This window comes from Brienomyrus brachyistius, chromosome 2, assembly GCF_023856365.1.
Source record: "Brienomyrus brachyistius isolate T26 chromosome 2, BBRACH_0.4, whole genome shotgun sequence".
NCBI classification, from domain to species: Eukaryota; Metazoa; Chordata; class Actinopteri; order Osteoglossiformes; family Mormyridae; genus Brienomyrus; species Brienomyrus brachyistius.
The window spans coordinates 36240617-36263658 of NC_064534.1; the positions used below are offsets into that span (position 1 = coordinate 36240617).

Consider the following 23042-nt stretch of genomic DNA (forward strand, 5'->3'; position numbering starts at 1 on the left):
ACTGTCACTCCCCATTCACGTTTTACAACTTATTGTTAATGATAAAGAGACAGCTTTTTACACACAGTTTTAAACAAAGTACTGATATTATTCCTCTTCAACTGACCGCTTTGTTTTCTATGCAAAAACCACTTCGCCACAGAAGACTCGATATTATTGGCATAGCAAGTTCTGCTCTTCTCCTTTCAAAACTTGTTAAAAGCTGTATTTAAAAGAACAGATTGGCCGGGGTAATTCACACCCTTCAATGCCAGCTTAATGTTTAGGTTAGTGGGAATCACAGAGGAATTAGGGATGGAAACTTCTTTGCTGGTGGTAGAAGCGGTCTGGTGAATTTTTAGAGAGAAGAGGCCGTCGATGTTTGAATGTAGAAAATTGTTCTGGCTGCAGCCTGCAGTATGGACTTGTTGGTGTGTGTAGCTCCCAGTGTTCTGACAACGCGACGTTTTGGGGAAGCATGTGATTCAGCAGCTACCAGTGGGCTTCGTGCGGCGGAGATTTTGTTGCTGTTAGCGGAGTTGATAACAGAGGGTCGTTAAGAGAAGCCTACATGCAGTAGGCAAAGGAGTAATGTTTGCCGGCGGGGGACGTGCGGCGATTAACCTGTGCGGTAGTGAAAAGGAGTTAAAAAGAAGGAAGTGTGCGGATGCGGAAAGAATGGAATAATTGTGGTAGGCTGCCGGCTGAGTAGTTTGGTGAATGTTTGGTGTGGGTCCGGCGCTGCCGATTGGATGATGGGGCTGCAGTGTGAGTCAGATAAAAAAAAAAAAAACAGGAGTAGGATCCAATGGGACTAACTGGCATGTATAGACGCATGTAATGCAAAAGGGCTGTTTTTGGTAGCATCTCTCGCTTACGGCCATACCACCCTGAACACGCCCGATCTCGTCTGATCTCGGAAGCTAAGCAGGGTAGGGTCTGGTTAGTACTTGGATGGGAGACCTCCTGGGAATACCAGGTGCTGTAAGCATTTCTCACTTTTACTTTATACAGGGGGCGCTCCACTTCACGATTAATTTAAATCTATCACTCCCCTTCCATTTTACTATTTTATATATATATATATATATTTTTCTCTCATTCATAAAGGCAGCTGTTACACACCGTTTTACTTTAAATACTTCCTGGTAATTCTAGGTGCTGTAAGCTGTTCGTGCCTTTATTCCACCAGGGCGCGATCTTCTCACAAACTTAAAGACTGTCACTCCCCATTCACGTTTTACAACTTATTGTTAATGATAAAGAGACAGCTTTTTACACACAGTTTTAAACAAAGTACTGATATTATTCCTCTTCAACTGACCGCTTTGTTTTCTATGCAAAAACCACTTCGCCACAGAAGACTCGATATTATTGGCATAGCAAGTTCTGCTCTTCTCCTTTCAAAACTTGCTAAAAGCTGTATTTAAAAGAACAGATTGGCCGGGGTAATTCACACCCTTCAATGCCAGCTTAATGTTTAGGTTAGTGGGAATCACAGAGGAATTAGGGATGGAAACTTCTTTGCTGGTGGTAGAAGCGGTCTGGTGAATTTTTAGAGAGAAGAGGCCGTCGATGTTTGAATGTAGAAAATTGTTCTGGCTGCAGCCTGCAGTATGGACTTGTTGGTGTGTGTAGCTCCCAGTGTTCTGACAGCGCGACGTTTTGGGGAAGCATGTGATTCAGCAGCTACCAGTGGGCTTCGTGCGGCGGAGATTTTGTGGCTGTTAGCGGAGTTGATAACAGAGGGTCGTTAAGAGAAGCCTGCATGCAGTAGGCAAAGGAGTAATGTTTGCCGGCGGGGGACGTGCGGCGATTAACCTGTGCGGTAGTGAAAAGGAGTTAAAAAGAAGGAAGTGTGCAGATGCGGAAAGAATGGAATAATTGTGGTAGGCTGCCGGCTGAGTAGTTTGGTGAATGTTTGGTGTGGGTCCGGTGCTGCCGATTGGATGGTGGGGCTGCAGTGTGAGTCAGATAAAAAAAAAAAAAAGAACATTAGTAGTATCCAATGGGACCAACTGGCATGTATAGAGGCGTGTAATGCAAAAGGGCTGTTTTTGGTAGCATCTCTCGCTTACAGCCATACCACCCTGAACACGCCTGATCTCGTCTGATCTCGGAAGCCAAGCAGGATAGGGTCTGGTTAGCACTTGGATGGGAGACCACCTGGGAATACCAGGTGCTGTAAGCTTTTCTCACTTTTACTTTATACAGGGGGCGCTCCACTTCACGATTATTTTAAATCTATCACTCCCCTTCCATTTTACTATTTTATATATATATTTTTTTTTTCTCTCATTCATAAAGGCAGCTTTTAGAAACCATTTTACTCTAAATACTTCCTGGTAATTCTAGGTGCTGTAAGCTGTTCGTGCCTTTATTCCACCAGGGCGCGATCTTCTCACAAACTTGAAGACTGTCACTCCCCATTCACGTTTTACAACTTATTGTTAATGATAAAGAGACAGCTTTTTAAACGCAGTTTTAAACAAAGTACTGATATTATTCCTCTTCAACTCACCGCTTTGTTTTCTATGCAAAAACCACTTCGCCACAGAAGACTCGATATTATTGGCATAGCAAGTTCTGCTCTTCTCCTTTCAAAACTTGCTAAAAGCTGTATTTAAAAGAACAGATTGGCCGGGGTAATTCACACCCTTCAATGCCAGCTTAATGTTTAGGTTAGTGGGAATCACAGAGGAATTAGGGATGGAAACTTCTTTGCTGGTGGTAGAAGCGGTCTGGTGAATTTTTAGAGAGAAGAGGCCGTCGATGTTTGAATGTAGAAAATTGTTCTGGCTGCAGCCTGCAGTATGGACTTGTTGGTGTGTGTAGCTCCCAGTGTTCTGACAGCGCGACGTTTTGGGGAAGCATGTGATTCAGCAGCTACCAGTGGGCTTCGTGCGGCGGAGATTTTGTGGCTGTTAGCGGAGTTGATAACAGAGGGTCGTTAAGAGAAGCCTGCATGCAGTAGGCAAAGGAGTAATGTTTGCCGGCGGGGGACGTGCGGCGATTAACCTGTGCGGTAGTGAAAAGGAGTTAAAAAGAAGGAAGTGTGCGGATGCGGAAAGAATGGAATAATTGTGGTAGGCTGCCGGCTGAGTAGTTTGGTGAATGTTTGGTGTGGGTCCGGCGCTGCCGATTGGATGGTGGGGCTGCAGTGTGAGTCAGATAAAAAAAAAAAAGAACATTAGTAGTATCCAATGGGACCAACTGGCATGTATAGAGGCGTGTAATGCAAAAGGGCTGTTTTTGGTAGCATCTCTCGCTTACGGCCATACCACCCTGAACACGCCTGATCTCGTCTGATCTCGGAAGCTAAGCAGGGTAGGGTCTGGTTAGTACTTGGATGGGAGACCACCTGGGAATACCAGGTGCTGTAAGCTTTTCTCACTTTTACTTTATACAGGGGGCGCTCCACTTCACGATTAATTTAAATCTATCACTCCCCTTCCATTTTACTATTTTATATATATATATATTTTTTTCTCTCATTCATAAAGGCAGCTTTTAGAAACCGTTTTACTCTAAATACTTCCTGGTCATTCTAGGTGCTGTAAGCTGTTCGTGCCTTTATTCCACCAGGGCGCGATCTTCTCACAAACTTGAAGACTGTCACTCCCCATTCACGTTTTACAACTTATTGTTAATGATAAAGAGACAGCTTTTTACACACAGTTTTAAACAAAGTACTGATATTATTCCTCTTCAACTGACCGCTTTGTTTTCTATGCAAAAACCACTTCGCCACAGAAGACTCGATATTATTGGCATAGCAAGTTCTGCTCTTCTCCTTTCAAAACTTGCTAAAAGCTGTATTTAAAAGAACAGATTGGCCGGGGTAATTCACACCCTTCAATGCCAGCTTAATGTTTAGGTTAGTGGGAATCACAGAGGAATTAGGGATGGAAACTTCTTTGCTGGTGGTAGAAGCGGTCTGGTGAATTTTTAGAGAGAAGAGGCCGTCGATGTTTGAATGTAGAAAATTGTTCTGGCTGCAGCCTGCAGTATGGACTTGTTGGTGTGTGTAGCTCCCAGTGTTCTGACAGCGCGACGTTTTGGGGAAGCATGTGATTCAGCAGCTACCAGTGGGCTTCGTGCGGCGGAGATTTTGTGGCTGTTAGCGGAGTTGATAACAGAGGGTCGTTAAGAGAAGCCTGCATGCAGTAGGCAAAGGAGTAATGTTTGCCGGCGGGGGACGTGCGGCGATTAACCTGTGCGGTAGTGAAAAGGAGTTAAAAAGAAGGAAGTGTGCGGATGCGGAAAGAATGGAATAATTGTGGTAGGCTGCCGGCTGAGTAGTTTGGTGAATGTTTGGTGTGGGTCCGGCGCTGCCGATTGGATGGTGGGGCTGCAGTGTGAGTCAGATAAAAAAAAAAAAAAAGAACATTAGTAGTATCCAATGGGACCAACTGGCATGTATAGAGAAGTGTAATGCAAATGGGCTGTTTTTGGTAGCATCTCTCGCTTACGGCCATACCACCCTGAACACGCCTGATCTCGTCTGATCTCGGAAGCTAAGCAGGGTAGGGTCTGGTTAGTACTTGGATGGGAGACCACCTGGGAATACCAGGTGCTGTAAGCTTTTCTCACTTTTTCTTTATACAGGGGGCGCTCCACTTCACGATTAATTTAAATCTATCACTCCCCTTCCATTTTACTATTTTATATATATATATTTTTTTTTCTCTCATTCATAAAGGCAGCTTTTAGAAACCGTTTTACTCTAAATACTTCCTGGTCATTCTAGGTGCTGTAAGCTGTTCGTGCCTTTATTCCACCAGGGCGCGATCTTCTCACAAACTTGAAGACTGTCACTCCCCATTCACGTTTTAGAACTTATTGTTAATGATAAAGAGACAGCTTTTTACACACAGTTTTAAACAAAGTACTGATATTATTCCTCTTCAACTGACCGCTTTGTTTTCTATGCAAAAACCACTTCGCCACAGAAGACTCGATATTATTGGCATAGCAAGTTCTGCTCTTCTCCTTTCAAAACTTGCTAAAAGCTGTATTTAAAAGAACAGATTGGCCGGGGTAATTCACACCCTTCAATGCCAGCTTAATGTTTAGGTTAGTGGGAATCACAGAGGAATTAGGGATGGAAACTTCTTTGCTGGTGGTAGAAGCGGTCTGCTGAATTTTTAGAGAGAAGAGGCCGTCGATGTTTGAATGTAGAAAATTGTTCTGGCTGCAGCCTGCAGTATGGACTTGTTGGTGTGTGTAGCTCACAGTGTTCTGACAGCGCGACATTTTGGGGAAGCATGTGATTCAGCAGCTACCAGTGGGCTTCGTGCGGCGGAGATTTTGTGGCTGTTAGCGGAGTTGATAACAGAGGGTCGTTAAGAGAAGCCTGCATGCAGTAGGCAAAGGAGTAATGTTTGCCGGCGGGGGACGTGCGGCGATTAACCTGTGCGGTAGTGAAAAGGAGTTAAAAAGAAGGAAGTGTGCGGATGCGGAAAGAATGGAATAATTGTGATAGGCTGCCGGCTGAGTAGTTTGGTGAATGTTTGGTGTGGGTCCGGCGCTGCCGATTGGATGGTGGGGCTGCAGTGTGAGTCAGATAAAAAAAAAAAAAAGAACATTAGTAGTATCCAATGGGACTAACTGGCATGTATAGACGCGTGTAATGCAAAAGGGCTGTTTTTGGTAGCATCTCTCGCTTACGGCCATACCACCCTGAACACGCCTGATCTCGTCTGATCTCGGAAGCTAAGCAGGGTAGGGTCTGGTTAGTACTTGGATGGGAGACCACCTGGGAATACCAGGTGCTGTAAGCTTTTCTCACTTTTACTTTATACAGGGGGCGCTCCACTTCACGATTAATTTAAATCTATCACTCCCCTTCCATTTTACTATTTTATATATATATATATTTTTTTCTCTCATTCATAAAGGCAGCTTTTAGAAACCGTTTTACTCTAAATACTTCCTGGTCATTCTAGGTGCTGTAAGCTGTTCGTGCCTTTATTCCACCAGGGCGCGATCTTCTCACAAACTTGAAGACTGTCACTCCCCATTCACGTTTTACAACTTATTGTTAATGATAAAGAGACAGCTTTTTACACACAGTTTTAAACAAAGTACTGATATTATTCCTCTTCAACTGACCGCTTTGTTTTCTATGCAAAAACCACTTCGCCACAGAAGACTCGATATTATTGGCATAGCAAGTTCTGCTCTTCTCCTTTCAAAACTTGCTAAAAGCTGTATTTAAAAGAACAGATTGGCCGGGGTAATTCACACCCTTCAATGCCAGCTTAATGTTTAGGTTAGTGGGAATCACAGAGGAATTAGGGATGGAAACTTCTTTGCTGGTGGTAGAAGCGGTCTGGTGAATTTTTAGAGAGAAGAGGCCGTCGATGTTTGAATGTAGAAAATTGTTCTGGCTGCAGCCTGCAGTATGGACTTGTTGGTGTGTGTAGCTCCCAGTGTTCTGACAGCGCGACGTTTTGGGGAAGCATGTGATTCAGCAGCTACCAGTGGGCTTCGTGCGGCGGAGATTTTGTGGCTGTTAGCGGAGTTGATAACAGAGGGTCGTTAAGAGAAGCCTGCATGCAGTAGGCAAAGGAGTAATGTTTGCCGGCGGGGGACGTGCGGCGATTAACCTGTGCGGTAGTGAAAAGGAGTTAAAAAGAAGGAAGTGTGCGGATGCGGAAAGAATGGAATAATTGTGGTAGGCTGCCGGCTGAGTAGTTTGGTGAATGTTTGGTGTGGGTCCGGCGCTGCCGATTGGATGGTGGGGCTGCAGTGTGAGTCAGATAAAAAAAAAAAAAAGAACATTAGTAGTATCCAATGGGACCAACTGGCATGTATAGAGAAGTGTAATGCAAAAGGGCTGTTTTTGGTAGCATCTCTCGCTTACGGCCATACCACCCTGAACACGCCTGATCTCGTCTGATCTCGGAAGCTAAGCAGGGTAGGGTCTGGTTAGTACTTGGATGGGAGACCACCTGGGAATACCAGGTGCTGTAAGCTTTTCTCACTTTTTCTTTATACAGGGGGCGCTCCACTTCACGATTAATTTAAATCTATCACTCCCCTTCCATTTTACTATTTTATATATATATTTTTTTTTTTCTCTCATTCATAAAGGCAGCTTTTAGAAACCGTTTTACTCTAAATACTTCCTGGTCATTCTAGGTGCTGTAAGCTGTTCGTGCCTTTATTCCACCAGGGCGCGATCTTCTCACAAACTTGAAGACTGTCACTCCCCATTCACGTTTTAGAACTTATTGTTAATGATAAAGAGACAGCTTTTTACACACAGTTTTAAACAAAGTACTGATATTATTCCTCTTCAACTGACCGCTTTGTTTTCTATGCAAAAACCACTTCGCCACAGAAGACTCGATATTATTGGCATAGCAAGTTCTGCTCTTCTCCTTTCAAAACTTGCTAAAAGCTGTATTTAAAAGAACAGATTGGCCGGGGTAATTCACACCCTTCAATGCCAGCTTAATGTTTAGGTTAGTGGGAATCACAGAGGAATTAGGGATGGAAACTTCTTTGCTGGTGGTAGAAGCGGTCTGCTGAATTTTTAGAGAGAAGAGGCCGTCGATGTTTGAATGTAGAAAATTGTTCTGGCTGCAGCCTGCAGTATGGACTTGTTGGTGTGTGTAGCTCACAGTGTTCTGACAGCGCGACATTTTGGGGAAGCATGTGATTCAGCAGCTACCAGTGGGCTTCGTGCGGCGGAGATTTTGTGGCTGTTAGCGGAGTTGATAACAGAGGGTCGTTAAGAGAAGCCTGCATGCAGTAGGCAAAGGAGTAATGTTTGCCGGCGGGGGACGTGTGGCGATTAACCTGTGCGGTAGTGAAAAGGAGTTAAAAAGAAGGAAGTGTGCGGATGCGGAAAGAATGGAATAATTGTGATAGGCTGCCGGCTGAGTAGTTTGGTGAATGTTTGGTGTGGGTCCGGCGCTGCCGATTGGATGGTGGGGCTGCAGTGTGAGTCAGATAAAAAAAAAAAAAAGAACATTAGTAGTATCCAATGGGACTAACTGGCATGTATAGACGCGTGTAATGCAAAAGGGCTGTTTTTGGTAGCATCTCTCGCTTACGGCCATACCACCCTGAACACGCCCGATCTCGTCTGATCTCGGAAGCTAAGCAGGGTAGGGTCTGGTTAGTACTTGGATGGGAGACCTCCTGGGAATACCAGGTGCTGTAAGCCTTTCTCACTTTTACTTTATACAGGGGGCACTCCACTTCACGATTAATTTAAATCTATCACTCCCCTTCCATTTTACTATTTTATATATATATATATTTTTTTTTCTCTCATTCATAAAGGCAGCTTTTAGAAACCGTTTTACTCTAAATACTTCCTGGTAATTCTAGGTGCTGTAAGCTGTTCGTGCCTTTATTCCACCAGGGCGCGATCTTCTCACAAACTTGAAGACTGTCACTCCCCATTCACGTTTTCAACTTATTGTTAATGATAAAGAGACAGCTTTTTACACACAGTTTTAAACAAAGTACTGATATTATTCCTCTTCAACTGACCGCTTTGTTTTCTATGCAAAAACCACTTCGCCACAGAAGACTCGATATTATTGGCATAGCAAGTTCTGCTCTTCTCCTTTCAAAACTTGCTAAAAGCTGTATTTAAAAGAACAGATTGGCCGGGGTAATTCACACCCTTCAATGCCAGCTTAATGTTTAGGTTAGTGGGAATCACAGAGGAATTAGGGATGGAAACTTCTTTGCTGGTGGTAGAAGCAGTCTGGTGAATTTTTAGAGAGAAGAGGCCGTCGATGTTTGAATGTAGAAAATTGTTCTGGCTGCAGCCTGCAGTATGGACTTGTTGGTGTGTGTAGCTCCCAGTGTTCTGACAGCGCGACGTTTTGGGGAAGCATGTGATTCAGCAGCTACCAGTGGGCTTCGTGCGGCGGAGATTTTGTGGCTGTTAGCGGAGTTGATAACAGAGGGTCGTTAAGAGAAGCCTACATGCAGTAGGCAAAGGAGTAATGTTTGCTGGCGGGGGACGTGCGGCGATTAACCTGTGCGGTAGTGAAAAGGAGTTAAAAAGAAGGAAGTGTGCGGATGCGGAAAGAATGGAATAATTGTGGTAGGCTGCCGGCTGAGTAGTTTGGTGAATGTTTGGTGTGGGTCCGGCGCTGCCGATTGGATGGTGGGGCTGCAGTGTGAGTCAGATAAAAAAAAAAAAACAGGAGTAGGATCCAATGGGACTAACTGGCATGTATAGACGCGTGTAATGCAAAAGGGCTGTTTTTGGTAGCATCTCTCGCTTACGGCCATACCACCCTGAACACGCCCGATCTCGTCTGATCTCGGAAACTAAGCAGGGTAGGGTCTGGTTAGTACTTGGATGGGAGACCACCTGGAAATACCAGGTGCTGTAAGCTTTTCTCACTTTTACTTTATACAGGGGGCGCTCCACTTCACGATTAATTTAAATCTATCACTCCCCTTCCATTTTACTATTTTATATATATATATATTTTTTTCTCTCATTCATAAAGGCAGCTTTTAGAAACCGTTTTACTCTAAATACTTCCTTGTAATTCTAGGTGCTGTAAGCTGTTCGTGCCTTTATTCCACCAGGGCGCGATCTTCTCACAAACTTGAAGACTGTCACTCCCCATTCACGTTTTACAACTTATTGTTAATGATAAAGAAACAGCTTTTTACACACAGTTTTAAACAAAGTACTGATATTATTCCTCTTCAACTGACCGCTTTGTTTTCTATGCAAAAACCACTTCGCCACAGAAGACTCGATATTATTGGCATAGCAAGTTCTGCTCTTCTCCTTTCAAAACTTGCTAAAAGCTGTATTTAAAAGAACAGATTGGCCGGGGTAATTCACACCCTTCAGTAGCAGCTTAATGTTTAGGTTAGTGGGAATCACAGAGGAATTAGGGATGGAAACTTCTTTGCTGGTGGTAGAAGCGGTCTGGTGAATTTTTAGAGAGAAGAGGCCGTCGATGTTTGAATGTAGAAAATTGTTCTGGCTGCAGCCTGCAGTATGGACTTGTTGGTGTGTGTAGCTCCCAGTGTTCTGACAGCGCGACGTTTTGGGGAAGCATGTGATTCAGCAGCTACCAGTGGGCTTCGTGTGGCGGAGATTTTGTGGCTGTTAGCGGAGTTGATAACAGAGGGTCGTTAAGAGAAGCCTGCATGCAGTAGGCAAAGGAGTAATGTTTGCCGGCGGGGGACGTGCGGCGATTAACCTGTGCGGTAGTGAAAAGGAGTTAAAAAGAAGGAAGTGTACGGATGCGGAAAGAATGGAATAATTGTGGTAGGCTGCCGGCTGAGTAGTTTGGTGAATGTTTGGTGTGGGTCCGGCGCTGCCGATTGGATGGTGGGGCTGCAGTGTGAGTCAGATAAAAAAAAAAAAACCAGGAGTAGGATCCAATGGGACTAACTGGCATGTATAGACGCGTGTAATGCAAAAGGGCTGTTTTTGGTAGCATGTCTCGCTTACGGCCATACCACCCTGAACACGCCCGATCTCGTCTGATCTCGGAAGCTAAGCAGGGTAGGGTCTGGTTAGTACTTGGATGGGAGACCACCTGGGAATACCAGGTGCTGTAAGCTTTTCTCACTTTTACTTTATACAGGGGGCGCTCCACTTCACGATTAATTTAAATCTATCACTCCCCTTCCATTTTACTATTTTATATATATATATATATATATATATATATATATATATATTTTTTTTTTCTCTCATTCCTAAAGGCAGCTTTTAGAAACCGTTTTACTCTAAATACTTCCTGGTAATTCTAGGTGCTGTAAGCTGTTCGTGCCTTTATTCCACCAGGGCGCGATCATCTCACAAACTTGAAGACTGTCACTCCCCATTCACGTTTTACAACTTATTGTTAATGATAAAGAAACAGCTTTTTTCACACAGTTTTAAACAAAGTACTGATATAATTCCTCTTCAACTCACCGCTTTGTTTTCTATGCAAAAACCACTTCGCCACAGAATATTCGATATTATTGGCATATTATCTGCTCTTCTCCTCCTTTCAAAACTTGCTAAAAGCTGTATTTAAAAGAGCAGGTTGGCCGGGGTAATTCACACCCTTCAATGCCAGCTTAATGTTTAGGTTAGTGGGAGTCACAGAGGAATTAGGGATGGAAACTTCTTTGCTGGTGGTAGAAGCGGTCTGGTGAATTTTTAGAGAGAAGAGGCCGTCGATGTTTGAATGTAGAAAATTGTTCTGGCTGCAGCCCGCAGTATGGACTTGTTGGTGTGTGTAGCTCCCAGTGTTCTGACAGCGCGACGTTTTGGGGAAGCATGTGATTCAGCAGCTACCAGTGGGCTTCGTGCGGCAGAGATTTTGTGGCTGTTAGCGGAGTTGATAACAGAGGGTTGTTAAGAGAAGCCTGCATGAGGTAGACAAAGGAGTAATGTTTGCCGGCGGGGGACGTGCGGCAATTAACCTGTGCGGTAGTGAAAAGGAGTTAAAGAGAAGGAACTGTGCGGATGCGGAAAGAATGGAATAATTGTGGTAGGCTGCCGGATGAGTAGTTTGGTGAATGTTTGGTGTGGGTCCGGTTCTGCCGATTGGATGGTGGTGCTGCAGTGTGAGTCAGATAAAAAAAAAAAAAAAACAGGCGTAGGATCCAATGGGAATAACTGGCATGTATAGACGCGTGTAATGCAAAAGGGCTATTTTTGGTAGTGTCTCTCGCTTACGGCCATACCACCCTGAACGCGCCCGATCTCGTCTGATCTCGGAAGCTAAGCAGGCTAGGGTCTGGTTAGTACTTGGATGGGAAACCACCTGGGAATACCAGGTGCTGTAAGCTTTTCTCACTTTTACTTTTTACAGGGGGCACTCCACCTCACGATTAATTTAAATCTATCACTCCCCTTCCATTTTACTATTTTATATATTTCTTTTTTCTCTCATTCATGAAGGCAGCTTTTACACACGTTTTACTCTAAATACTGCCTGGTAATTCTAGGTGCTGTAAGCTGTTCGTGCCTTTATTCCACCAGGGCACGATCTTCTCACAAACTTGAAGACTGTCACTCCCCATTCACGTTTTACAACTTATTGTTAATAATAAAGAGACAGCTTTTTACACACAGTTTTAAACAAAGTACTGATATTATTCCTCTTCAACTGACCGCTTTGTTTTCTATGCAAAAACCACTTCGCCACAGAAGACTCGATATTATTGGCATAGCAAGTTCTGCTCTTCTCCTTTCAAAACTTGCTAAAAGCTGTATTTAAAAGAACAGATTGGCCGGGGTAATTCACACCCTTCAATGCCAGATTAATGTTTAGGTTAGTGGGAATCACAGAGGAATTAGGGATGGAAACTTCTTTGCTGGTGGTAGAAGCGGTCTGGTGAATTTTTAGAGAGAAGAGGCCGTCGATGTTTGAATGTAGAAAATTGTTCTGGCTGCAGCCTGCAGTATGGACTTGTTCGTGTGTGTAGCTCCCAGTGTTCTGACAGCGCGACGTTTTGGGGAAGCATGTTATTTAGCAACTACCAGTGGGCTTCATGCGGCGGAGATTTTGTGGCTGTTAGCGGAGTTGATAACAGAGGGTCGTTAAGAGAAGCCTGCATGCAGTAGGCAAAGGAGTAATGTTTGCCGGCGGGGGACGTGCGGCGATTAACCTGTGCGGTAGTGAAAAGGAGTTAAAAAGAAGGAAGTGTGCGGATGCGGAAAGAATGGAATAATTGTGGTAGGCTGCCGGCTGAGTAGTTTGGTGAATGTTTGGTGTGGGTCCGGCGCTGCCGATTGGATGGTGGGGCTGCAGTGTGAGTCAGATAAAAAAAAAAAAAAAGAACATTAGTAGGATCCAATGGGACCAACTGGCATGTATAGAGGCGTGTAATGCAAAAGGGCTGTTTTTGGTAGCATCTCTCGCTTACGGCCATACCACCCTGAACACGCCCGATCTCGTCTGATCTCGGAAGCTAAGCAGGGTAGGGTCTGGTTAGTACTTGGATGGGAGACCACCTGGGAATACCAGGTGCTGTAAGCTTTTCTCACTTTTACTTTATACAGGGGGCGCTCCACTTCACGATTAATTTAAATCTATCACTCCCCTTCCATTTTACTATTTTATATATATATATATTTTTTCTCTCATTCATAAAGGCAGCTTTTAGAAACCGTTTTACTCTAAATACTTCCTTGTAATTCTAGGTGCTGTAAGCTGTTCGTGCCTTTATTCCACCAGGGCGCGATCTTCTCACAAACTTGAAGACTATCACTCCCCATTCACGTTTTACAACTTATTGTTAATGATAAAGAGACAGCTTTTTACACACAGTTTTAAACAAAGTACTGATATTATTCCTCTTCAACTGACCGCTTTGTTTTCTATGCAAAAACCACTTCGCCACAGAAGACTCGATATTATTGGCATAGCAAGTTCTGCTCTTCTCCTTTCAAAACTTGCTAAAAGCTGTATTTAAAAGAACAGATTGGCCGGGGTAATTCACACCCTTCAATGCCAGCTTAATGTTTAGGTTAGTGGGAATCACAGAGGAATTAGGGATGGAAACTTCTTTGCTGGTGGAAGAAGCGGTCTGGTGAATTTTTAGAGAGAAGAGGCCGTCGATGTTTGAATGTAGAAAATTGTTCTGGCTGCAGCCTGCAGTATAGACTTGTTGGTGTGTGTAGCTCCCAGTGTTCTGACAGCGCGACGTTTTGGGGAAGCATGTGATTCAGCAGCTACCAGTGGGCTTCGTGCGGCGGAGATTTTGTGGCTGTTAGCGGAGTTGATAACAGAGGGTCGTTAAGAGAAGCCTGCATGCAGTAGGCAAAGGAGTAATGTTTGCCGGCGGGGGACGTGCGGCGATAAACCTTTGCGGTAGTGAAAAGGAGTTAAAAAGAAGGAAGTGTGCGGATGCGGAAAGAATGGAATAATTGTGGTAGGCTGCCGGCTGAGTAGTTTGGTGAATGTTTGGTGTGGGTCCGGCGCTGCCGATTGGATGGTGGGGCTGCAGTGTGAGTCAGATAAAAAAAAAAAAAAGAACATTAGTAGGATCCAATGGGACCAACTGGCATGTATAGAGGCGTGTAATGCAAAAGGGCTGTTTTTGGTAGCATCTCTCGCTTACGGCCATACCACCCTGAACACGCCCGATCTCGTCTGATCTCGGAAGCTAAGCAGGGTAGGGTCTGGTTAGTACTTGGATGGGAGACCACCTGGGAATACCAGGTGCTGTAAGCTTTTCTCACTTTTACTTTATACAGGGGGCGCTCCACTTCACGATTAATTTAAATCTATCACTCCCCTTCCATTTTACTATTTTATATATATATATATTTTTTCTCTCATTCATAAAGGCAGCTTTTAGAAACCGTTTTACTCTAAATACTTCCTTGTAATTCTAGGTGCTGTAAGCTGTTCGTGCCTTTATTCCACCAGGGCGCGATCTTCTCACAAACTTGAAGACTATCACTCCCCATTCACGTTTTACAACTTATTGTTAATGATAAAGAGACAGCTTTTTACACACAGTTTTAAACAAAGTACTGATATTATTCCTCTTCAACTGACCGCTTTGTTTTCTATGCAAAAACCACTTCGCCACAGAAGACTCGATATTATTGGCATAGCAAGTTCTGCTCTTCTCCTTTCAAAACTTGCTAAAAGCTGTATTTAAAAGAACAGATTGGCCGGGGTAATTCACACCCTTCAATGCCAGCTTAATGTTTAGGTTAGTGGGAATCACAGAGGAATTAGGGATGGAAACTTCTTTGCTGGTGGAAGAAGCGGTCTGGTGAATTTTTAGAGAGAAGAGGCCGTCGATGTTTGAATGTAGAAAATTGTTCTGGCTGCAGCCTGCAGTATAGACTTGTTGGTGTGTGTAGCTCCCAGTGTTCTGACAGCGCGACGTTTTGGGGAAGCATGTGATTCAGCAGCTACCAGTGGGCTTCGTGCGGCGGAGATTTTGTGGCTGTTAGCGGAGTTGATAACAGAGGGTCGTTAAGAGAAGCCTGCATGCAGTAGGCAAAGGAGTAATGTTTGCCGGCGGGGGACGTGCGGCGATTAACCTGTGCGGTAGTGAAAAGGAGTTAAAAAGAAGGAAGTGTGCGGATGCGGAAAGAATGGAATAATTGTGGTAGGCTGCCGGCTGAGTAGTTTGGTGAATGTTTGGTGTGGGTCCGGCGCTGCCGATTGGATGGTGGGGCTGCAGTGTGAGTCAGATAAAAAAAAAAAAAAGAACATTAGTAGGATCCAATGGGACCAACTGGCATGTATAGAGGCGTGTAATGCAAAAGGGCTGTTTTTGGTAGCATCTCTCGCTTACGGCCATACCACCCTGAACACGCCCGATCTCGTCTGATCTCGGAAACTAAGCAGGGTAGGGTCTGGTTAGTACTTGGATGGGAGACCACCTGGGAATACCAGGTGCTGTAAGCTTTTCTCACTTTTACTTTATACAGGGGGCGCTCCACTTCACGATTAATTTAAATCTATCACTCCCCTTCCATTTTACTATTTTATATATATATATATTTTTTCTCTCATTCATAAAGGCAGCTTTTAGAAACCGTTTTACTCTAAATACTTCCTTGTAATTCTAGGTGCTGTAAGCTGTTCGTGCCTTTATTCCACCAGGGCGCGATCTTCTCACAAACTTGAAGACTATCACTCCCCATTCACGTTTTACAACTTATTGTTAATGATAAAGAGACAGCTTTTTACACACAGTTTTAAACAAAGTACTGATATTATTCCTCTTCAACTGACCGCTTTGTTTTCTATGCAAAAACCACTTCGCCACAGAAGACTCGATATTATTGGCATAGCAAGTTCTGCTCTTCTCCTTTCAAAACTTGCTAAAAGCTGTATTTAAAAGAACAGATTGGCCGGGGTAATTCACACCCTTCAATGCCAGCTTAATGTTTAGGTTAGTGGGAATCACAGAGGAATTAGGGATGGAAACTTCTTTGCTGGTGGAAGAAGCGGTCTGGTGAATTTTTAGAGAGAAGAGGCCGTCGATGTTTGAATGTAGAAAATTGTTCTGGCTGCAGCCTGCAGTATAGACTTGTTGGTGTGTGTAGCTCCCAGTGTTCTGACAGCGCGACGTTTTGGGGAAGCATGTGATTCAGCAGCTACCAGTGGGCTTCGTGCGGCGGAGATTTTGTGGCTGTTAGCGGAGTTGATAACAGAGGGTCGTTAAGAGAAGCCTGCATGCAGTAGGCAAAGGAGTAATGTTTGCCGGCGGGGGACGTGCGGCGATTAACCTGTGCGGTAGTGAAAAGGAGTTAAAAAGAAGGAAGTGTGCGGATGCGGAAAGAATGGAATAATTGTGGTAGGCTGCCGGCTGAGTAGTTTGGTGAATGTTTGGTGTGGGTCCGGCGCTGCCGATTGGATGGTGGGGCTGCAGTGTGAGTCAGATAAAAAAAAAAAAAAGAACATTAGTAGGATCCAATGGGACTAACTGGCATGTATAGACGCGTGTAATGCAAAAGGGCTGTTTTTGGTAGCGTCTCTCGCTTATGGCTATACCACCCTGAACACGCCTGATCTCATCTGATCTCGTAAGCTACGCAGGGTAGGGTCTGGTTAGTACTTGGATGGGAGACCTCCTGGGAATACCAGGTGCTGTAAGCTTTTCTCACTTTTACTTTATACAGGGGGCGCTCCACTTCACGATTAATTTAAATCTATCACTCCCCTTCCATTTTACTATTTTATATATATATATATATATTTTTCTCTCATTCATAAAGGCAGCTGTTACACACCGTTTTACTTTAAATACTTCCTGGTAATTCTAGGTGCTGTAAGCTGTTCGTGCCTTTATTCCACCAGGGCGCGATCTTCTCACAAACTTGAAGACTGTCACTCCCCATTCACGTTTTACAACTTATTGTTAATGATAAAGAGACAGCTTTTTACACACAGTTTTAAACAAAGTACTGATATTATTCCTCTTCAACTGACCGCTTTGTTTTCTATGCAAAAACCACTTCGCCACAGAAGACTCGATATTATTGGCATAGCAAGTTCTGCTCTTCTCCTTTCAAAACTTGCTAAAAGCTGTATTTAAAAGAACAGATTGGCCGGGGTAATTCACACCCTTCAGTAGCAGCTTAATGTTTAGGTTAGTGGGAATCACAGAGGAATTAGGGATGGAAACTTCTTTGCTGGTGGTAGAAGCGGTCTGGTGAATTTTTAGAGAGAAGAGGCCGTCGATGTTTGAATGTAGAAAATTGTTCTGGCTGCAGCCTGCAGTATGGACTTGTTGGTGTGTGTAGCTCCCAGTGTTCTGACAGCGCGACGTTTTGGGGAAGCATGTGATTCAGCAGCTACCAGTGGGCTTCGTGTGGCGGAGATTTTGTGGCTGTTAGCGGAGTTGATAACAGAGGGTCGTTAAGAGAAGCCTGCATGCAGTAGGCAAAGGAGTAATGTTTGCCGGCGGGGGACGTGCGGCGATAAACCTTTGCGGTAGTGAAAAGGAGTTAAAAAGAAGGAAGTGTGCGGATGCGGAAAGAATGGAATAATTGTGGTAGGCTGCCGGCTGAGTAGTTTGGTGAATGTTTGGTGTGGGTCCGGCGCTGCCGATTGGATGGTGGGGCTGCAGTGTGAGTCAGATAAAAAAAAAAAAAAGAACATTAGTAGGATCCAATGGGACCAACTGGCATGTATAGAGGCGTGTAATGCAAAAGGGCTGTTTTTGGTAGCATCTCTCGCTTACGGCCATACCACCCTGAACACGCCCGATCTCGTCTGATCTCGGAAGCTAAGCAGGGTAGGGTCTGGTTAGTACTTGGATGGGAGACCACCTGGGAATACCAGGTGCTGTAAGCTTTTCTCACTTTTACTTTATACAGGGGGCGCTCCACTTCACGATTAATTTAAATCTATCACTCCCCTTCCATTTTACTATTTTATATATATATATATTTTTTCTCTCATTCATAAAGGCAGCTTTTAGAAACCGTTTTACTCTAAATACTTCCTTGTAATTCTAGGTGCTGTAAGCTGTTCGTGCCTTTATTCCACCAGGGCGCGATCTTCTCACAAACTTGAAGACTATCACTCCCCATTCACGTTTTACAACTTATTGTTAATGATAAAGAGACAGCTTTTTACACACAGTTTTAAACAAAGTACTGATATTATTCCTCTTCAACTGACCGCTTTGTTTTCTATGCAAAAACCACTTCGCCACAGAAGACTCGATATTATTGGCATAGCAAGTTCTGCTCTTCTCCTTTCAAAACTTGCTAAAAGCTGTATTTAAAAGAACAGATTGGCCGGGGTAATTCACACCCTTCAATGCCAGCTTAATGTTTAGGTTAGTGGGAATCACAGAGGAATTAGGGATGGAAACTTCTTTGCTGGTGGAAGAAGCGGTCTGGTGAATTTTTAGAGAGAAGAGGCCGTCGATGTTTGAATGTAGAAAATTGTTCTGGCTGCAGCCTGCAGTATAGACTTGTTGGTGTGTGTAGCTCCCAGTGTTCTGACAGCGCGACGTTTTGGGGAAGCATGTGATTCAGCAGCTACCAGTGGGCTTCGTGCGGCGGAGATTTTGTGGCTGTTAGCGGAGTTGATAACAGAGGGTCGTTAAGAGAAGCCTGCATGCAGTAGGCAAAGGAGTAATGTTTGCCGGCGGGGGACGTGCGGCGATTAACCTGTGCGGTAGTGAAAAGGAGTTAAAAAGAAGGAAGTGTGCGGATGCGGAAAGAATGGAATAATTGTGGTAGGCTGCCGGCTGAGTAGTTTGGTGAATGTTTGGTGTGGGTCCGGCGCTGCCGATTGGATGGTGGGGCTGCAGTGTGAGTCAGATAAAAAAAAAAAAAAGAACATTAGTAGGATCCAATGGGACCAACTGGCATGTATAGAGGCGTGTAATGCAAAAGGGCTGTTTTTGGTAGCATCTCTCGCTTACGGCCATACCACCCTGAACACGCCCGATCTCGTCTGATCTCGGAAACTAAGCAGGGTAGGGTCTGGTTAGTACTTGGATGGGAGACCACCTGGGAATACCAGGTGCTGTAAGCTTTTCTCACTTTTACTTTATACAGGGGGCGCTCCACTTCACGATTAATTTAAATCTATCACTCCCCTTCCATTTTACTATTTTATATATATATATATTTTTTCTCTCATTCATAAAGGCAGCTTTTAGAAACCGTTTTACTCTAAATACTTCCTTGTAATTCTAGGTGCTGTAAGCTGTTCGTGCCTTTATTCCACCAGGGCGCGATCTTCTCACAAACTTGAAGACTATCACTCCCCATTCACGTTTTACAACTTATTGTTAATGATAAAGAGACAGCTTTTTACACACAGTTTTAAACAAAGTACTGATATTATTCCTCTTCAACTGACCGCTTTGTTTTCTATGCAAAAACCACTTCGCCACAGAAGACTCGATATTATTGGCATAGCAAGTTCTGCTCTTCTCCTTTCAAAACTTGCTAAAAGCTGTATTTAAAAGAACAGATTGGCCGGGGTAATTCACACCCTTCAATGCCAGCTTAATGTTTAGGTTAGTGGGAATCACAGAGGAATTAGGGATGGAAACTTCTTTGCTGGTGGAAGAAGCGGTCTGGTGAATTTTTAGAGAGAAGAGGCCGTCGATGTTTGAATGTAGAAAATTGTTCTGGCTGCAGCCTGCAGTATAGACTTGTTGGTGTGTGTAGCTCCCAGTGTTCTGACAGCGCGACGTTTTGGGGAAGCATGTGATTCAGCAGCTACCAGTGGGCTTCGTGCGGCGGAGATTTTGTGGCTGTTAGCGGAGTTGATAACAGAGGGTCGTTAAGAGAAGCCTGCATGCAGTAGGCAAAGGAGTAATGTTTGCCGGCGGGGGACGTGCGGCGATTAACCTGTGCGGTAGTGAAAAGGAGTTAAAAAGAAGGAAGTGTGCGGATGCGGAAAGAATGGAATAATTGTGGTAGGCTGCCGGCTGAGTAGTTTGGTGAATGTTTGGTGTGGGTCCGGCGCTGCCGATTGGATGGTGGGGCTGCAGTGTGAGTCAGATAAAAAAAAAAAAAAGAACATTAGTAGGATCCAATGGGACTAACTGGCATGTATAGACGCGTGTAATGCAAAAGGGCTGTTTTTGGTAGCGTCTCTCGCTTATGGCTATACCACCCTGAACACGCCTGATCTCATCTGATCTCGTAAGCTACGCAGGGTAGGGTCTGGTTAGTACTTGGATGGGAGACCTCCTGGGAATACCAGGTGCTGTAAGCTTTTCTCACTTTTACTTTATACAGGGGGCGCTCCACTTCACGATTAATTTAAATCTATCACTCCCCTTACATTTTACTATTTTATATATATATATATATATTTTTCTCTCATTCATAAAGGCAGCTGTTACACACCGTTTTACTTTAAATACTTCCTGGTAATTCTAGGTGCTGTAAGCTGTTCGTGCCTTTATTCCACCAGGGCGCGATCTTCTCACAAACTTGAAGACTGTCACTCCCCATTCACGTTTTACAACTTATTGTTAATGATAAAGAGACAGCTTTTTACACACAGTTTTAAACAAAGTACTGATATTATTCCTCTTCAACTGACCGCTTTGTTTTCTATGCAAAAACCACTTCGCCACAGAAGACTCGATATTATTGGCATAGCAAGTTCTGCTCTTCTCCTTTCAAAACTTGCTAAAAGCTGTATTTAAAAGAACAGATTGGCCGGGGTAATTCACACCCTTCAATGCCAGCTTAATGTTTAGGTTAGTGGGAATCACAGAGGAATTAGGGATGGAAACTTCTTTGCTGGTGGTAGAAGCGGTCTGGTGAATTTTTAGAGAGAAGAGGCCGTCGATGTTTGAATGTAGAAAATTGTTCTGGCTGCAGCCTGCAGTATGGACTTGTTGGTGTGTGTAGCTCCCAGTGTTCTGACAGCGCGACGTTTTGGGGAAGCATGTGATTCAGCAGCTACCAGTGGGCTTCGTGCGGCGGAGATTTTGTGGCTGTTAGCGGAGTTGATAACAGAGGGTCGTTAAGAGAAGCCTGCATGCAGTAGGCAAAGGAGTAATGTTTGCCGGCGGGGGACGTGCGGCGATTAACCTGTGCGGTAGTGAAAAGGAGTTAAAAAGAAGGAAGTGTGCAGATGCGGAAAGAATGGAATAATTGTGGTAGGCTGCCGGCTGAGTAGTTTGGTGAATGTTTGGTGTGGGTCCGGTGCTGCCGATTGGATGGTGGGGCTGCAGTGTGAGTCAGATAAAAAAAAAAAAAGAACATTAGTAGTATCCAATGGGACCAACTGGCATGTATAGAGGCGTGTAATGCAAAAGGGCTGTTTTTGGTAGCATCTCTCGCTTACAGCCATACCACCCTGAACACGCCTGATCTCGTCTGATCTCGGAAGCCAAGCAGGGTAGGGTCTGGTTAGTACTTGGATGGGAGACCACCTGGGAATACCAGGTGCTGTAAGCTTTTCTCACTTTTACTTTATACAGGGGGCGCTCCACTTCACGATTATTTTAAATCTATCACTCCCCTTCCATTTTACTATTTTATATATATATATTTTTTTTCTCTCATTCATAAAGGCAGCTTTTAGAAACCATTTTACTCTAAATACTTCCTGGTAATTCTAGGTGCTGTAAGCTGTTCGTGCCTTTATTCCACCAGGGCGCGATCTTCTCACAAACTTGAAGACTGTCACTCCCCATTCACGTTTTACAACTTATTGTTAATGATAAAGAGACAGCTTTTTAAACGCAGTTTTAAACAAAGTACTGATATTATTCCTCTTCAACTCACCGCTTTGTTTTCTATGCAAAAACCACTTCGCCACAGAAGACTCGATATTATTGGCATAGCAAGTTCTGCTCTTCTCCTTTCAAAACTTGCTAAAAGCTGTATTTAAAAGAACAGATTGGCCGGGGTAATTCACACCCTTCAATGCCAGCTTAATGTTTAGGTTAGTGGGAATCACAGAGGAATTAGGGATGGAAACTTCTTTGCTGGTGGTAGAAGCGGTCTGGTGAATTTTTAGAGAGAAGAGGCCGTCGATGTTTGAATGTAGAAAATTGTTCTGGCTGCAGCCTGCAGTATGGACTTGTTGGTGTGTGTAGCTCCCAGTGTTCTGACAGCGCGACGTTTTGGGGAAGCATGTGATTCAGCAGCTACCAGTGGGCTTCGTGCGGCGGAGATTTTGTGGCTGTTAGCGGAGTTGATAACAGAGGGTCGTTAAGAGAAGCCTGCATGCAGTAGGCAAAGGAGTAATGTTTGCCGGCGGGGGACGTGCGGCGATTAACCTGTGCGGTAGTGAAAAGGAGTTAAAAAGAAGGAAGTGTGCGGATGCGGAAAGAATGGAATAATTGTGGTAGGCTGCCGGCTGAGTAGTTTGGTGAATGTTTGGTGTGGGTCCGGCGCTGCCGATTGGATGGTGGGGCTGCAGTGTGAGTCAGATAAAAAAAAAAAAGAACATTAGTAGTATCCAATGGGACCAACTGGCATGTATAGAGGCGTGTAATGCAAAAGGGCTGTTTTTGGTAGCATCTCTCGCTTACGGCCATACCACCCTGAACACGCCTGATCTCGTCTGATCTCGGAAGCTAAGCAGGGTAGGGTCTGGTTAGTACTTGGATGGGAGACCACCTGGGAATACCAGGTGCTGTAAGCTTTTCTCACTTTTACTTTATACAGGGGGCGCTCCACTTCACGATTAATTTAAATCTATCACTCCCCTTCCATTTTACTATTTTATATATATATATTTTTTTTTCTCTCATTCATAAAGGCAGCTTTTAGAAACCGTTTTACTCTAAATACTTCCTGGTCATTCTAGGTGCTGTAAGCTGTTCGTGCCTTTATTCCACCAGGGCGCGATCTTCTCACAAACTTGAAGACTGTCACTCCCCATTCACGTTTTACAACTTATTGTTAATGATAAAGAGACAGCTTTTTACACACAGTTTTAAACAAAGTACTGATATTATTCCTCTTCAACTGACCGCTTTGTTTTCTATGCAAAAACCACTTCGCCACAGAAGACTCGATATTATTGGCATAGCAAGTTCTGCTCTTCTCCTTTCAAAACTTGCTAAAAGCTGTATTTAAAAGAACAGATTGGCCGGGGTAATTCACACCCTTCAATGCCAGCTTAATGTTTAGGTTAGTG

At 44.1% G+C, this 23042-nt stretch overlaps 19 non-coding genes across 19 annotated transcripts; all 19 read left to right on the forward strand.

Annotated features, from left to right (window-relative positions):
• The first annotated feature begins 851 nt into the window (after positions 1-851).
• On the forward strand, positions 852-970 carry LOC125731315 (5S ribosomal RNA). The gene has a single exon (XR_007391600.1). It is a non-coding gene; the product is annotated as a 5S ribosomal RNA (ribosomal RNA).
• Positions 971-2051: 1081 nt separating this feature from the next.
• On the forward strand, positions 2052-2170 carry LOC125731012 (5S ribosomal RNA). Its single transcript, XR_007391302.1, has one exon. It is a non-coding gene; the product is annotated as a 5S ribosomal RNA (ribosomal RNA).
• Positions 2171-3246: 1076 nt separating this feature from the next.
• Positions 3247-3365, forward strand: LOC125733145 (5S ribosomal RNA). Its single transcript, XR_007392501.1, has one exon. It is a non-coding gene; the product is annotated as a 5S ribosomal RNA (ribosomal RNA).
• A 1080-nt stretch (positions 3366-4445) lies between these two features.
• Positions 4446-4564, forward strand: LOC125733146 (5S ribosomal RNA). Its single transcript, XR_007392502.1, has one exon. It is a non-coding gene; the product is annotated as a 5S ribosomal RNA (ribosomal RNA).
• Positions 4565-5643: 1079 nt separating this feature from the next.
• LOC125733147 (5S ribosomal RNA) lies at positions 5644-5762 on the forward strand. Its single transcript, XR_007392503.1, has one exon. It is a non-coding gene; the product is annotated as a 5S ribosomal RNA (ribosomal RNA).
• Positions 5763-6841: 1079 nt separating this feature from the next.
• Positions 6842-6960, forward strand: LOC125733148 (5S ribosomal RNA). The gene has a single exon (XR_007392504.1). It is a non-coding gene; the product is annotated as a 5S ribosomal RNA (ribosomal RNA).
• A 1079-nt stretch (positions 6961-8039) lies between these two features.
• LOC125733904 (5S ribosomal RNA) lies at positions 8040-8158 on the forward strand. Its single transcript, XR_007393236.1, has one exon. It is a non-coding gene; the product is annotated as a 5S ribosomal RNA (ribosomal RNA).
• Positions 8159-9234: 1076 nt separating this feature from the next.
• On the forward strand, positions 9235-9353 carry LOC125735662 (5S ribosomal RNA). The gene has a single exon (XR_007394955.1). It is a non-coding gene; the product is annotated as a 5S ribosomal RNA (ribosomal RNA).
• Positions 9354-10429: 1076 nt separating this feature from the next.
• Positions 10430-10548, forward strand: LOC125735676 (5S ribosomal RNA). The gene has a single exon (XR_007394969.1). It is a non-coding gene; the product is annotated as a 5S ribosomal RNA (ribosomal RNA).
• Positions 10549-11653: 1105 nt separating this feature from the next.
• On the forward strand, positions 11654-11772 carry LOC125734441 (5S ribosomal RNA). Its single transcript, XR_007393752.1, has one exon. It is a non-coding gene; the product is annotated as a 5S ribosomal RNA (ribosomal RNA).
• Positions 11773-12846: 1074 nt separating this feature from the next.
• LOC125735688 (5S ribosomal RNA) lies at positions 12847-12965 on the forward strand. The gene has a single exon (XR_007394980.1). It is a non-coding gene; the product is annotated as a 5S ribosomal RNA (ribosomal RNA).
• Positions 12966-14043: 1078 nt separating this feature from the next.
• LOC125735699 (5S ribosomal RNA) lies at positions 14044-14162 on the forward strand. The gene has a single exon (XR_007394991.1). It is a non-coding gene; the product is annotated as a 5S ribosomal RNA (ribosomal RNA).
• A 1078-nt stretch (positions 14163-15240) lies between these two features.
• LOC125733908 (5S ribosomal RNA) lies at positions 15241-15359 on the forward strand. Its single transcript, XR_007393240.1, has one exon. It is a non-coding gene; the product is annotated as a 5S ribosomal RNA (ribosomal RNA).
• Positions 15360-16437: 1078 nt separating this feature from the next.
• On the forward strand, positions 16438-16556 carry LOC125730737 (5S ribosomal RNA). The gene has a single exon (XR_007391029.1). It is a non-coding gene; the product is annotated as a 5S ribosomal RNA (ribosomal RNA).
• A 1081-nt stretch (positions 16557-17637) lies between these two features.
• On the forward strand, positions 17638-17756 carry LOC125735710 (5S ribosomal RNA). Its single transcript, XR_007395002.1, has one exon. It is a non-coding gene; the product is annotated as a 5S ribosomal RNA (ribosomal RNA).
• A 1078-nt stretch (positions 17757-18834) lies between these two features.
• Positions 18835-18953, forward strand: LOC125733909 (5S ribosomal RNA). The gene has a single exon (XR_007393241.1). It is a non-coding gene; the product is annotated as a 5S ribosomal RNA (ribosomal RNA).
• A 1078-nt stretch (positions 18954-20031) lies between these two features.
• On the forward strand, positions 20032-20150 carry LOC125730738 (5S ribosomal RNA). Its single transcript, XR_007391030.1, has one exon. It is a non-coding gene; the product is annotated as a 5S ribosomal RNA (ribosomal RNA).
• Positions 20151-21230: 1080 nt separating this feature from the next.
• Positions 21231-21349, forward strand: LOC125734175 (5S ribosomal RNA). Its single transcript, XR_007393499.1, has one exon. It is a non-coding gene; the product is annotated as a 5S ribosomal RNA (ribosomal RNA).
• A 1076-nt stretch (positions 21350-22425) lies between these two features.
• Positions 22426-22544, forward strand: LOC125733150 (5S ribosomal RNA). The gene has a single exon (XR_007392505.1). It is a non-coding gene; the product is annotated as a 5S ribosomal RNA (ribosomal RNA).
• Positions 22545-23042: the final 498 nt, after the last annotated feature.